A 15,292-nucleotide genomic window follows, 5' to 3' on the forward strand; every position below is an offset into this window, starting at 1 on the left:
CTTTTACTCTAATAATCACAGAATGTTTCCAAATAAGGCTGATGGGAGAACGTTTGTCTTCTTTCAGCGTATTTATGTGTATTAGTTTACCACCGAATCGACCAAGTGGCCCTATCTCAGTTAGGCAAGTTAGATATCTTCACCGGTAAGTCCAAAGTATATTCATTTGTAGGTAGCACAGTCCTACCCTCTACATTATCACTGGAAAATTGCGGAGTGACGTAACTTTGTGTGACTTGCAAATTTATCATTGACAATCTAGAAGGTGGGACTTTGTTATCTACAAATGAATATACCTTGCATCCACTGCTGAAGTTATTTGATCGAATTAGGAATACGCGCATCCAGAATTTGATGCATGCAAAGTTTGGTCATGTATAACAAACTTTAGTTGATCGCAATTTCTTCCAATCTGAGAAGAAAAAGTTAAGATTTTTTTCATTTGCCAGTGTGACCTCTGTTTTCGTCTCTCCCTGTAAGCAATCATTGTAGTGTAGTGTATGGCTAATTGGTTTTCCAAACAATTAGCTTTTCGGATGAAATTTTGTTCTTTTTTATTATGTCTGAACCGAAGAGACCTCGAACTGTCATAACAGACGAAAATATTAGCTCTGTACTGTGGAGAAGAATCTGGCTCAGAACCTTGTGTTGAAACTTTCAAGACATTTGTTCAAAAGTGGAAGGAACATTACTATAGACAATTATTTTACAAGTGTTGAACTTGCTCAGTACCTGCTAACTCAGAATCTCACTCTAGTTGGAACGATGAGGAACAACAAACGTGAAATCCCGGACATTATGCAACCTAGTAAATCTCGTAGTCCATTGACATCTCTTTTCGGGTTCAACGGAGACCTAACGATCGTAAGTTATGCACCTAAGAGAAGCAAAGCTGTGATTTTACTCCGCACGCAGCATCATGATACCGCTGTATCTGACACAGGTAAGAAAAAGCCAGATATAACAAGACCAATGGGGTGGTGGATAAATTTGACCAAATGGTAAGAGAATTCACAACAAAACGGCAAACAAGAAGGTGGCCATTAGCTGTGTTCTTCAATATGGTAGATGATTCTGCGCTGAATGCATCTATAATTTTCAAAATCCAGATTTATGCAATAAACTCAATGCGAGGCGTAAATTTTTAACCAGCCTTGTCGAGGACATGGTAAAGCCTCACATGCAGTGAAGATGCGAGATATCAGCACGGTTAGCAAAATCAGTGACTGAAGCAATGAAACACTTTGGAGTCTCCAAAACTGAAAGAACTTCAAAAATTTCAGCGTCATCTGCAAACAGAGGAAACCGTTGTCATCTTTGTGATAGGAAAAGGAACAGAAAAAGTAAACTAGTTTGTGAAAAATGCAACAAAAATTTTTGTGCAGAGCACCAAGCAGTTATTTGTTGCAACATGTAAATAAACGTGAAAAAACTTAGTTTTCTTGTAATAATGAGAAATAGGTTGAAAAGTACCAAATGTGAAATTGTATTTTGAGCATTAATAAAGATTAAATTTTAAAACAGAAGAGGATTTTCTTTTTAAATAAATATTAAGCGAAATAATAAATTATTAGGTTAGATTAGGTTAGTGGCCATAGTAAATGGTAACAGTAAATTGTTAGTTTTGAGTTTCAATATAGATACAATCTACGATATTAGGTTAGGTTAAGTTAGTTGTGATCGTAAGTTGTAATAGTAAATTGTTAGTAGTCATTTTCAATATAGATACAGTCTAAGATGGTCATTATAAATTGTAATATTAAATTGATAGTGGTAATTTTCAATATAGATACAGTCTACGCTATTGGGGTCTGTGAGACCCCACGACAAAAGAATACGAAAAAATTTAGAACAAAAAATAGGGGTTAACCTTAAACCGAACCCAAACCAATTAACCGAGTATTGGAAAATGTCTAGTGCTTGATGTTGTTATTGTTTTGTGACATCAACTACCATCAACTACCGTTAACTAGTGCAAACTTCGAGATAAACCTATATTCCCCTATTTTTGCCCAAATGCCCATATATATATATATATATATATATATATATATATATATATATATATATATATATATATATATATATATATATAGAGAGAGAGAGAGAGAGAGAGATAGTTAGATAGATATAGATATAGATATAGTATAGATATAGATTCCATAATTCGTGTAATTTTCCTAGGAGGAAAAGAAGATGAAGTTTTCACACTTTTAATGTGAAATTTGGCATTCTCTAGCCCCTCTTTTGGGACAGTAGACTCAAATTTCTTTTTCCTTATGAATGATTCAATATTAAATTCTTTCTTCAATTATTATTGATAGGATTTCGGGGTAGATGAGTATTATTTCTTACAAAACTCAATGCTATTCATGCTATTATAGTTGTCTTGAACATTATTTTGCGTAATACTCCTCTTTTGGAGGCAATGAACATAAAAAGGTTATCGTTAGAGTGTTACCAATATCCCAAATTGTATTTTTGAAGCGTCAGTTTAATCACAAATGTAATAGAATTGATGTTGCACTGACTCATATGGGGCTACATCCCTCTTCTAAAAATCACATAAAACTCACCATAAAAATCCTTAGTAGCGACTACTAGAAGAAGTTATTTTTTTTAAACAATTGATGTGAAATTCACTGTTATTGTGGTACAAAGGTGTGCGTATTATAATATAGTATGTTATTTTGGTAAAGACCGTCTTAGGGGAGCAAACGTTGAGAAATCTTTGATGATGAATCTTTATATGAACTCCAAATTTTATTCAGGAAATGCAGTGAGCGTCAGATTAATCATAAATTTCCCAGAGTTAATATTCCGATGCTTCTTTCATTTGTTAGTGACTGATATGGGGCTACAGCTCCCACCCAAAACTCACATAAAAATTTGGCATAAAGATCCTTAGCAGGGACACACAGGAATAAACTATTTTAGGTCAATTAATGTGAAAATTGGCGTTCTTGTAGCAAGAAGGTGTGTGTTTTTAGAATTTGAATTGCTATATTGGAAAAGTTCCGAAAGATGTGTAATATTTTCGTTTTAAATTGAGGTATTATGAATCTGCTGTTTCACATTTGAATTACGATTCTCCAGGTATTTTTCTCTATATAAAAGAGACTATGTTCAAAACAATTATTATGGAAGAATTATTGGAATGAGAAAGTGGAAGGAAACAGGAGTATCCCAATAAAACCCACAAGCACGATGTCGCCCACCTGAAGCTCAATTTAACTTGGGAACGAACCAGGTACCCCACCCATCAGATAGTTCAGTGGTGGGGGCCCCGGGTCCGATTTCTGGCGCGAGAGCCTTTGAAATTTCAAATATTTTTGTTCGTGTCCTGTCGTTCAAGATTGCTGGAAATAACTGTAGAACAAACATAACCAAGTAGAAAATGGAGACATGTTCCGGAGATTCCTTCGGTGAACCATAAAAACAGGAAAAACGATTATTTGAAGCACCAGGTTCCAGTTAAGTGGTGTGCCAGTTAAGGGTTCGAATCAATCATAAGACCACTTTCTTCTTCATGTCTTTCCGTGATTGTGTCCTTTTTTTCTAATTTTAATTTGAATTCTCTAGACTATATAGAAATCACAATGTTTCGCAGTTGTTAAAACATTGGAAAAGCAAACGCGTGCAAATTGTTATATATACTTCATATCGAGTGTTTTTCTTTCATTTAACAGAGCAGTTTTAGGGTAGTGGCGTGAGCATTGATTTCGTAAATTAGGGGTTCTGGGCTCGGTTCACTTCGAGGTAATTTAAGGAATTTTTTTATAATTTGGTATATTGATACCATTCTGATGTATAATGACATGAAAAATATTCAGTTTCTCTTGGTTTTAAAGTTGAAACGACTTTCTTCAATGAAAGTACCAACAATATGTCTGCAATCTTAATTCGTACTGCCTGAGAACGTAACTTGTTTAGCAAACAATCCATGAACACATAATGTTCATACTTAGTATGAGTCATAAAAGTGTTTGATCAAAAATAAAAGTCATTGTTTCCTACCAATTGTTTAATTGTTCCGAACCTCTTCGATTATTACTAATACTGCTAGAAATATTAATAATATTTTCGTTCGCTATATCCAACACGTTACATAAATCTGTTCAATCAAAATTTTTGCAAATAGGAACTACTGTTTTCTGTATAACGACACTTAATCAAAGGTCCTCAGTTTATACTTATACATAAACTAGGCTACGGAAAACCATAATATATTTCATATTGCATTTATATATTTGACTTTTATTATGGCACACAATTACTAAAATAAGTAGACACCTTCAAGATTATGCGTGTATTTTGCACAATATGGATCCCATATTATATTTTATTTATATTGTGTTGCTATGACAACGAATCTCTCCAGCAACGTATCAACAGCAAAACAAATTACAATTATATCTATATATCCTTTTTCTGTACACGTTTCTTTTCTTTTCTAACATAGCTTGTGCTTCATTTTGAAGTACCTTCTGCCCCAAAGATATTGAAATACAAACCTAAAATAAAAGTAACTACTCGTATCGTTGTATCTGTATTCGTATGTATGTTTTGTTAAAATGTCAATATAACACATACATAATCCCAAAGAATGGGCGTTACTATGTATCGTGATGAAAACAAATCCTACTTATTTTCTGTTAAGGTATGCAAAGTTTCGATACATATCGTTCAGAAGCTGACATCTTCCTTTTCCCCCTCTTTGCCCTTCAGACACTGACACTTCAAAAATAACGGAAATACTTCGAAAGTACAATTATAAGGCAATTCATCCTCAGACAATATCCAAACAGTTTTTTTTATCCTTTATAGTACCAACTTCAGTATGCTTATTTGCATTTATTTCAGGCTAATTTCACCCATTTAAGTGTCACTGATTATTCTAGAGATTTTAAACCAAGAAACCTTATGGGTATTTGTTTTGAACTAAAGGAAAACAAATATGCAATGTACACAGTAAACACTAATTTTATTACTAAATCATTACTTTTGCAATTTACATATATAACAAGCATTACACTTATAATTATTTCATCATATCTTCATGATAAACATTAAATAAAATATCTGAGAGCTAGTTTCAAGGTGTCACAAGTTCTTTACGAAGACGGAGCGCCTCAACACCCTTGGCTATTTTGGACACATGTAGAGCTTGCACCTAGTAACTATGTAAAGAACGGAGGAAAAATGCAATTCTCTCTGTAAAGATCTGTGGAAAGATCTTTTGACAGACATACGCTTACTTGTTTGAACTTATTTTGTCTGAACGATTTTTCGAATTAATGTGAACAGGAGCGTGCCACTGAAACAGCCCAAATATGTCCTCAAACTTGTTGGAACAGGACGTAATATTAAAGTCACAAACCTTCAGTAATGATAATATAAAGAACTTCAGTATGAGGATAAATTGTATTAAAATCTGTAAAATCGTTTCTAACATTAGACAAAATTAACAAAATAGGAGAGAAGCGTCTGGAGTACCAAGACATACCCCCTGCGTAAGTCCCTAGAACTAGATAAATATTAATCGAAAGGTTTCCAGTAAAATTCAGTGTATAGCGTATTGCTATTAACGTCACAAGAACCCTAAGAAAAAATGTTTTTAAGTTTTACGTTCCACGGTTATGCCGCCTAAGCTAAAGATACGTCAATGATGAAAATGAAAGAAATAGTGAAATAAAAAAGTTGAAGGAAACAGAATCCCGATTAAAACACACACATTACGTTTGTCCAGCCCAGTACCCACTACGAGAAATCTGGGATAGATCCAGGGACGCAAGCTCCAGAGCTGAGCGCTCTACGACTGATACAACCATAAGGAAAGGGCTTATCCTTTTTGGAGCAGGGTGAACCATTAAGTTCGCAAAACTTCAATAATAATAATAATAATAATAATAATAATAATAATAATAATAATAATAATAATAATAATAATAATAATAATAATAATATTTTTAAAGTTGCCCTAAAATAGGCAAAACTTACAGAAAAGTCGGCATTGCTGGGAGGGAGTCTGGCCCTACAGGACATACTTCTGCAAATATCCAATATTAAACGAAAGCGTCCAGCTAAGGTTTCAAGTAGAAAGTACGCTACTGTAGATTTTAAGGAAAGTAACTGTAGAAAAAATAACTGAATATCACAAAAATGTAACGCATATAATTAACTTTTATGATATGCAGAAGTAATTATAAAAGCTTTACTACGGAAATACATACACAGGCCATAATTCGATGAGCTCTAAAATACAAAGTAACAAAATAGTATATCAGATTCAGTTTACAGAACAATTGTTACTTAAAAAATGGACATACGCTATTTTGAGAATCGAGATAAGACTAGAAATTATTACGATACTTTTCGTCTTGTCTCGATTCTCATCTCCAATGCGAGACAATTGTTTCAATTAGTCTTGTCCCGCTTCGAATAAAAAATGCTAATGCTCGTTTCAATTTTCTTTTGTTTTAAAAATTGGATTCGTAATTCCTCTTCTCGTGGGCAACACTAAACAAAACCGCAATATTCTTGCCAAATGTGACATTTCTGCTTGTAATGGTATGATGTGTGCGATGATGAGCTCCTACCTTTTCATCTTTAACGAGAAAATTATTATTATCATTATCATGATTAGTAAAGAATTAATCATTCAAATATTGAAACATTCGAGTACTTAAATATCTGAAGATCATATAATGTGTGTCATCGCCGATGAATCGCCGCCAAAATTTCAAAAGTAAAAAGAAATTTTAGTCGTGTTTCCGATTCGAGGACCTCCAGATTACTGGCCTTGACAACGAAAACTACGAAGAACACGATTCGTCTTTAGTGTGTTTACATTAGGTTTATTTGCCTCCATTACACATTTCTACTTCGCTTTTCATCGTTTGAAAATGTTCTAGATTTTTTTTATGATGATATAAGTCAATAATCTTTGGCATAGTTTATATTAATAACTTGGGTTGTTCTTAAACCTTTGGTTCATAGGTTTGTTTCTTCTCCATACCAAACTACAGATATGCCATATTTAATTCTCTTACTCTGCATTTTGTGTCAAAGCAATTGCCATTACCTTGTCAAGGACTTATATCCGCCACTGTACATCCTAATCATCTTCAGGACAGATATAAAAGGGTATAGCTCAGAAACGGAAACGGTATCTCCACTTGCAACAATAGCGACACTGGACCTTCGCAGGAGGCTGTAAAATATCGGTTTGTCTGCTGTACCACAAGTTTTACGACCTATTTCGTAAGAAACAGTAAGACAATTCCAAATGGACTATTGCCATTCATAATTCTGACAGACAATCGAACTGCTGTACTAAAAGGTGCAACAGTTGGCATTCTTTCTGAGTGAATTCCAACTATCTTCCGTTAGTATAAGGCACGACCGCTGGACAGCAGCGGTTTTGCCTCTTGCTCAACATTATTGTCCTTTACATGATCAACATTACTTACCTCAACCATATAGTCCGTCATCTTTACTGGCAGACTGGTCTCTTCATCCTCATTCACCCGTCGGGCTGATCCTCTTCCTCAAAGTCCATGTCTTCGGATCCTAGTAACTCAGCAATAGTCTCTTCGAGAGATACGTACGCGCCATCTTGAACCTTTCAATTTCGACCAAAAAATACTCAATGAACTCCTCGACGGAAGAAGCACGATACTCCACTGTTCTATTATACCACGAGCACCGCGAGAAACTCTACCTCCATTTTTGTCCAACAAACAACAATGTATCGGAAAGAAATTTTCTTCATATATTTTCTGCATAACTTCGTTTCTAAAAATTAAAACCACAACTCACACAGAGACACTGCATCACACAGGAAGCTTGAGTTCAAAAGTAATTTCTGGGAGGGGTGGATTGGTGGTTGCAGGTATTTGAAAGTAAGATAATTTGCTGGCCGTACTTTGTCACTAGGTTTTTAACCTCCCTGAAGCTTGACTGACAATGTAATCTATGCAGAAGAGAAAAAAACAGCCCGCTCCCATAAACAATTATGTTTTCGCATGTTGACAGAACCTACGCACAAGCGATAGACGATAGAAAAGCAAAATTTTACCTCTGTCTTCATTCATTGATAAATTATTTATTTTTAGAACAGGAAATCTTTTTGCGACGATATCACATAGAGCGGAAAATCTTTCTTCCTTTAGGTACAATCTGTTCACAAAAACCTAGAAACCCGTTGAGGGATAAAGTCTAGATCCATCACAATTCCCGCACATCTATACAGAGGAAATTATATTTCCCCCCTGTTCTTTATGTAGACACTACCTGCAAGACATACATCCTAAGACGTTTTCCTACTTCAGCTCATAATAAAGTACGAACTGCAACCTTTCTGCACACTAAACACTCCATAAACTTGAACATATTTCCGGTCACATACAATATATTACCTTCCACGGTCCACTCATCCTCGAAATTTGAATGAAACTCTTATTTAGAAAAAAGAATATGCAGACAGTATTCGAGCGTGTAGTTCAACGTGAATTCTCATGGTGTGTGGAGGCGATTTTGCGAAAAATGTGAAAATTTCTTTCTAATAGTATTTCTGTGTTCAACAACAGGGCAGTAAACATTTGCGGCCAGGAAATAGTCCCTAGCGAGTTTTGTGGTACGCACTAACACAAATCAAGCTCAATGACCTATGATAAGAAATTAATTGAGCACATCCTTACCATTTAGACAAAACATTGAATTTTCAAAAATATGCAAAAAAAATGATTGAAATTAATGTCGTTTTTCCTGTTAGAAAAACAATGCAAACTGCATAGATTCGTAAAAGAAAGAAAAAATATCAACATTTGGAGCAATTTCATTAGTGGACAACTTATCAAGGGTATAAGAACGAGCTTTCAACTTTCCTTTTATAAAAAAAAAAACTTATTAAATACAGACAAAATAAAGGAAGAAATCGCAGATGCTAAAAAAAATGTGTCTACGAATTATCTATCCTTGACAAATTATTATCTACATTGTATTCAGCATTTGCGGCAACAACCTTTCTTTGTAATAAGTACAAGAGTGATACATATCTAAGTATGTTTTATTTATACTACTTTAAGGATGTTGAATTCCATTGAACTACTTTTAAACATACGCATCCATGGGGTCACAAAAAAAAGTGACCTCAAATTTGTGCTCAATGAAGTACTGCTTATACCAATATTAAAATAATCTAGTTGGATACATTTTCATTGCACAGTTTATAAAAATTTGAGAATGCTGAATACAATTTAACTCTTTTAAAACATACGCGTCCATCCTAGAAAAGTAATCCTGTGTAAAAATTTCATTAAACTTCTTTCATTAAGGTGGATCACCACCCGAAAGTCAATACATATTTTAACTCATTCCCTTAACTACTGCGCAAACGTTACATATTATAGATATTGTACTATAAGACAAAGTTATGTTTCAGCTACAACACAAGACACTGATTCGTTTGGTCGTGTCTTCTGATATCGAAAAAGGTAACAAATAAAAGAAAATATTTGATTCGTTTTACAATAAGCACACAAGATGGCACTTGCTGTTAGATCTTACTTGAAGAGCTCAATTTTTTGAAATGTTTATTTGAATGTGTAAAGTACTTTAAAGTAACGATCTTGTTACAAAATAGATATATTGTTTGAGCGTTTTTCGTGTTATGTTTGATATTTTATTTAAATATTAGTTTACAATTAAGGAAATAGATTTTGAGAAGAAACTTGCGCAGAACGCCATAATGCTTAGTTTCCAAATTTGTACGTTTAATTCCTGGATTCTAGCGTTGCAGTTCGAGAAGCGGAACTTAGCTGTGAATGTGGTAAGGGTCGAAAACTAATTTCTATAGTAAGTATCCAAACAGAAGTCCATGATTACTTCCTTTATTATCTGGCACCAGTAAACACTCGACACTACCTGACCTCGCCGCACTATTCAAACAGTGTTTAGCATAGCACCGAGAACAACTAGTGATCCACCTTAAAATAAGTTTGCCCTTGTACTATACAGATCCATAGCAAAAATAGTAATAGTAGTAGTAGAAGTAGTAATAGCAGTATTAGTATTAGTATTAGCATTATTATTATTATTAGTAGTAGTAGTAGTAGTAGTAGCAGGAATGGGTTAGAAGGCGCCGTAGGGGTTGGTTGGGTTCTGTTCTTGACACCAAATTGGCAAGAATACTGAAACGTTTGGGATCGGCAAAAATGCCGACCAGTGACCTACAAACATGGTGGTCTTCGTTTTAAGCGCACGAGTAGCAGACCGGAATTCAGTCGCAAATTGCGACTAGTTAGAATCGTCGCATGTGCGAAAGGAAGTGTTCCCTGTAATCAGCTAGCTCTGACGTTGTTTTTAGAGCAATAAAACAAATCAGTTGAAGTGTCCATTGAGGACTCAGAGAGTATTCACTAAATTATCAACATTACAGATTTTTGAAAAACAAAATACAGAACTCCTTTAATTTGAATCAAATACGGTCTATTATACTCCTATCAAATTTCATATAGCTAAGTAACCACATTAAGTGGTTTGCATATCCAGACTCATAACTACGAAAATATTTATGATCACTCCAAGCCCAATCATTTCACAGATTCAACCTGTTGATATAAGTTATAAGGACGTAAAGTCGAATGTAATTTATACGAAAAAAGACTTTTATACATTGCAAGACCTGTAACGTCCAAATAACCACCACAAACTCATAGTCATACCGATATAAACAAAAGCAAGTGTGGGGCAGAAAACCACTTTATACAAAAGTCAAAAGAGACGCTTTGAACTGATGTGAAATGGTCGAGCAGTTTGAGTGAATAATCTGTCAATCAGAAATTTATGTGTTCAAACCTTGTAAGTAGAATTCGTCTTTTTTTTTAAAGTGCTTTCCTATTTTCATCAGAGTACTGAGAACATTTCTTTGAATAAGTCCTTGGAAACTACTTTTCTTTCAAATTCCATTAGAACGGAACATTATATGAATTCCAGATCTAAAATCCATAGCTGAAAACAAAATATTAAGTATGTTCAATATCTCATTATTATCCTTTGATTTGTATTGAAAAACTATTTATAAGCATTGGTGATTTCAGAAGACTCTTCCTGGGGGATTGTCAATATATGAAGGACGGAAACCACCTGAAACAGCTATTAGTCCATTTTGAGCATGATCGAAGATATGGCTTCCAAGGGAAATTTTTTATGTCGACAGTGTCTCAAATTCTCCCTCAGGCCACCCCTTGAAATCATCAGTTTCACAGGTTTTCTTAACAAATAGAATATTACATCCATTTCTCATTCCACGTTTTGAAATGGCAAAATCGTAACTTAAAGAGAATTATAATGCGTACAAGAATAAAGATTTATAAAAATAATGAAGTAAATCGTGTAAGTTATCGATTTCTAGTCGGATTAAAACTCGAATATTGTGTGGATTGCACTTTAAAGCAAATCCTCTCTATATATAATTCTTACTGGAAAGGCATATTTAACTCCAATTACTTAATCAATATTTTTAATAATATATTTTTGTTGCAATATTTTTACTATTCAATGTTGTATACACTTCATTTCCCATGGAAACTCTCGCAAATGTATGATTGACTAGTGAATATTATCAAATAAATTATCATTTAGTTTACGTAAATGCTGCATCACCTCATTTTAAACTTCGTACTTTAACTAATAATAATAATAATAATAATAATAATAATAATAATTGTATTATTAATAATAAAATCATAGTCTTTATCTTTATCAGAATTGCTGGCTTAGTCAATAAACGGATTCCATGACGTCTCTATTCGAAGTTCTATTTAATCGAATCCGATAGAAACACAAAGAGAAACTTCGAGAACAGGTAAAAGACAAATTTTGCTTTGAGGACTCGAACTAACCTTTAAGAGTGATCTACGTGCAAGCGCTTTAGACCATTTTTTCTTTTGTTTAAGTTAACTGATTCACCGAACGTATTTCAGTAACTTGTCTCTATTTTCTACTCGGTATACACATTTCACAGTTATTTCCAATAATCATGAATGACAGGGACACAAACACAAAAACGTTAAAGACAGTTAATATTCTCCGAGCGGAAATCGAACGCAGGACGCCGTACCCTAAAGGCACACGTGCTAGCCACTAGACCGGCAGCGAGAGCAAATGAAATGATGTACCGTATTTGTTACTTTGAGGAATGATGTATGTTATTGATATAGGTTCTACGACATATTCGTCCATAAATATTATATATAATAATTATTCATGGTTTGTCATGGAAATTCGCTGGTGAATGCACAGTGGACAAAGAATGTAATTTGAAGGAGAGTTCGACAGGAATGATATCTTTCGCCGACATTGTTTAATATTTATCTATAAGAGATAGCGAAGAAAGTCTACATAATGGAGATATTATTTGGTTAGGAGGTAAAATGATTAGGTGTATACGGTTTGGGGATGATATGGCTGTTGTTGCAAGATGTTGAAAACTTGAGAAGAGTTTGTGAAGAATATAGGATGAAAATAAATATTAGATATGCAAAATCCATGGTGATTGGAACGAATTGATCGGTGTCAAATATGGAAGTAGGAGCTGAGAAAATACAACAGGTGACTAGTTCTGTCTGACAAGTAACACTTTCCAAGTGTAACACTCCGATTTTGATAAAATTTGCCAGATACATACTACACATAAAATAAACGAATATGTGCTTTTTATTTTCTGCGGAACAACGGTTTTAAGGGGCAAAAGCCCTCACCCAAAATTTTGAAATTTGACGCCCGAAAGGTAATAGGACGTTACCGAAGTTAATGAAACTGTGCACAAATATTGTAGACGTGAAATGAGGGAATACTGTTTCGAATTTTCCTTTTAAAAAAAAAGAAAAGAAAAAGAGTTAGGCGGGACACAGATCTTCTAAACCGTTGATTACGAAATATCAAAAGTGCAATTCGGAGGGGCCTTGGCCCTAATACTGTTTTGGGGCCAAGGCCACCCCCGGGAAAAGTAAATTTTACCGTAGTAGCACAGGAAGGAGTGGACCAAAGCAAATGAAATTGTGTGTAGGTATTGCATATGTTAAATAAGATTTCACGTGTTTCCCAAGTGTCCGCATCCGATTTGCTTCAAATTTGGCACATAACAGTAAATAGGATATCAATCGACACGTCTTTCTGTTTATGCGGGAAAACATTGTAAGGGTTAAAAGTGCCTCCCGAAATACTATAAAATATGCTATACTGTTTGTTCTTACTGTTGATGTACCACATTTGAAGAAATCGGATGAGGACACATGTTGATCACGAAATATAATATCTACACACAATTTCATTCACTTCGGTCCACTTCTACTTGCCTTTCGGACGTCAACTTTCAAAATTTTTGGTGGGATCTTTTGCCCATTAAAACCGCTTTTCCGCAGAAAATAAAAAAACATATATTCGTTTATGTGTAGTATCTACCTGCTGAATTTTATCAAAATCGGAGTGTTACATTTGGGAAGTATTACATGTTAGACATGTAGAGTTTAAACCAGGCCGCAGTGGTCAGTGGTAGAACGTTCACTTCTAGCGCACTTCTGAACTTTGTGGTTGACAAACACCGTGTGCGTGCGTTTTCTCGTGGTTCTTACAGTTTTTTCATTCTAACCTTTCATTTATTTCTAACCTTTTCAATTTTTTCTCATCATCGTCTCTTTTAGCCGAACTGACATATACGTGGGATGTAAAACTCAAAGATTTCATTTCATCGTAGAGTTTAACGTCACTTTCAACAGCAAGTAATATGAGACAGAACATACTGATTAACGTGGAATCCGAACCACATGAGCTCCCGCTGAGAATAGAAGACCAACTGAGTACGTAACAAGTAGTGACTATTTTCATGAAAACATGTATCATATAGAGATCTCTTCAAGTCTGATACTAAAATATTATTATTATTATTATTATTATTATTATTATTATTATTATTATTATTATTATTATTATTATTATTATTATTATTATTATTATTATTATTATTATACGTATTACTTGAGATGGAAAATTGCAGTATTGTAGAATGAATATTGCCTAACAGATGATGCTTATGAGAGTTGTTATGTTTCTTTAGGGGTAGATCTACTCTTCCCACCCTGGAAAAGCAGGAAGTACATAAATTCCTCTTACACTCTACAAATAAAGCACTGATTAGCATATAGCACTGGAAAAGGATTAAATTTTAAACAGGAAAGAGTAAAACTTTACATATTTTTTTCTGTAAAACAAATTATTGTTTAGTTTTAGTGGATGAACGTTAAAAAAAAGTAATGGAACAAATTAATTTCTTTATACGACAAATAGCTGTTGTTTCTAAAGAGACCAGACACATAGCAAGTAAACGTAAATCGAAGCCTCTGCTGAGTTAGTACTCACAGAACAGTGTGTTAACATTTTGATTTTGTCTTATGCCTAGAGGCATTTACAAGGTCAGTACAATATTGTCTGTTAACGTGTAAAAATTGCTTGATGAAAAGAGGGACAGAATACTAAACACTGTTGTGCAGTGCTCACCTTAAGTCAAACAACACATATCAAATTAAAGGAGTGGATTCTGGCTTTTAGCAAATAAAAATGAGAGATTTAAATGCTTCAGCAAAGTAAAAATATGCTTCGTAGCAATTGAATCCCGACTATGAACAATTATGACCGCAGCGAGATTTGTGCACGGAGTCCATGACTTCACCGTCTGAGCTAGTGCTCTCAAACGGGTCGGGTCAGGTCAACTCGGGTCGGGTTATCGGGTCGGGTCAGTCGGGTCAGCTCGGGTCGGGTTGTCGGGTCAGGCTAATCGGGTCGGGTTGTCGGGTCAGCTCGGGTCGGGTTGTCGGGTCGGGTTATTCGGGTCGGGTTGTCGGGTCGGGTCAGCTCGGGTCGGGTTATCGGGTCGGGTCACTCGGGTCGGGTTATCGGGTCGGGTTGTCGGGTCGGGTCAGTCGGGTTATCGGGTCGGGTTGTCGGGTCGGGTCAGTCGGGTCAGTTCACTTTGGTCAACTGAGTTTAGGTTGAGTTTAAACTCGGCTGGAGTCGAAAGCTGCTGTTTTTCACTAGCTGCCTAATTAAAAATAGCAATTTTCAATTGATTTTATAGAAACCATAAATCTATTTTGAACACTTGCAGTTAGTGTTTTTATGATAAATGCTTATTTTTCTACTTGTGTGTACTTTAATTTTTAAATGTGGAAGATTGATTTTACCAATCGACTGTAATATTAATATCTACGCCAATATGGAGTCTGGATTTAGA

This window comes from Thermobia domestica, chromosome 1 (genome assembly GCF_964235325.1).
Source record: "Thermobia domestica chromosome 1, izTheDome1.hap1.1, whole genome shotgun sequence".
Taxonomy (NCBI): Eukaryota; Metazoa; Arthropoda; class Insecta; order Zygentoma; family Lepismatidae; genus Thermobia; species Thermobia domestica.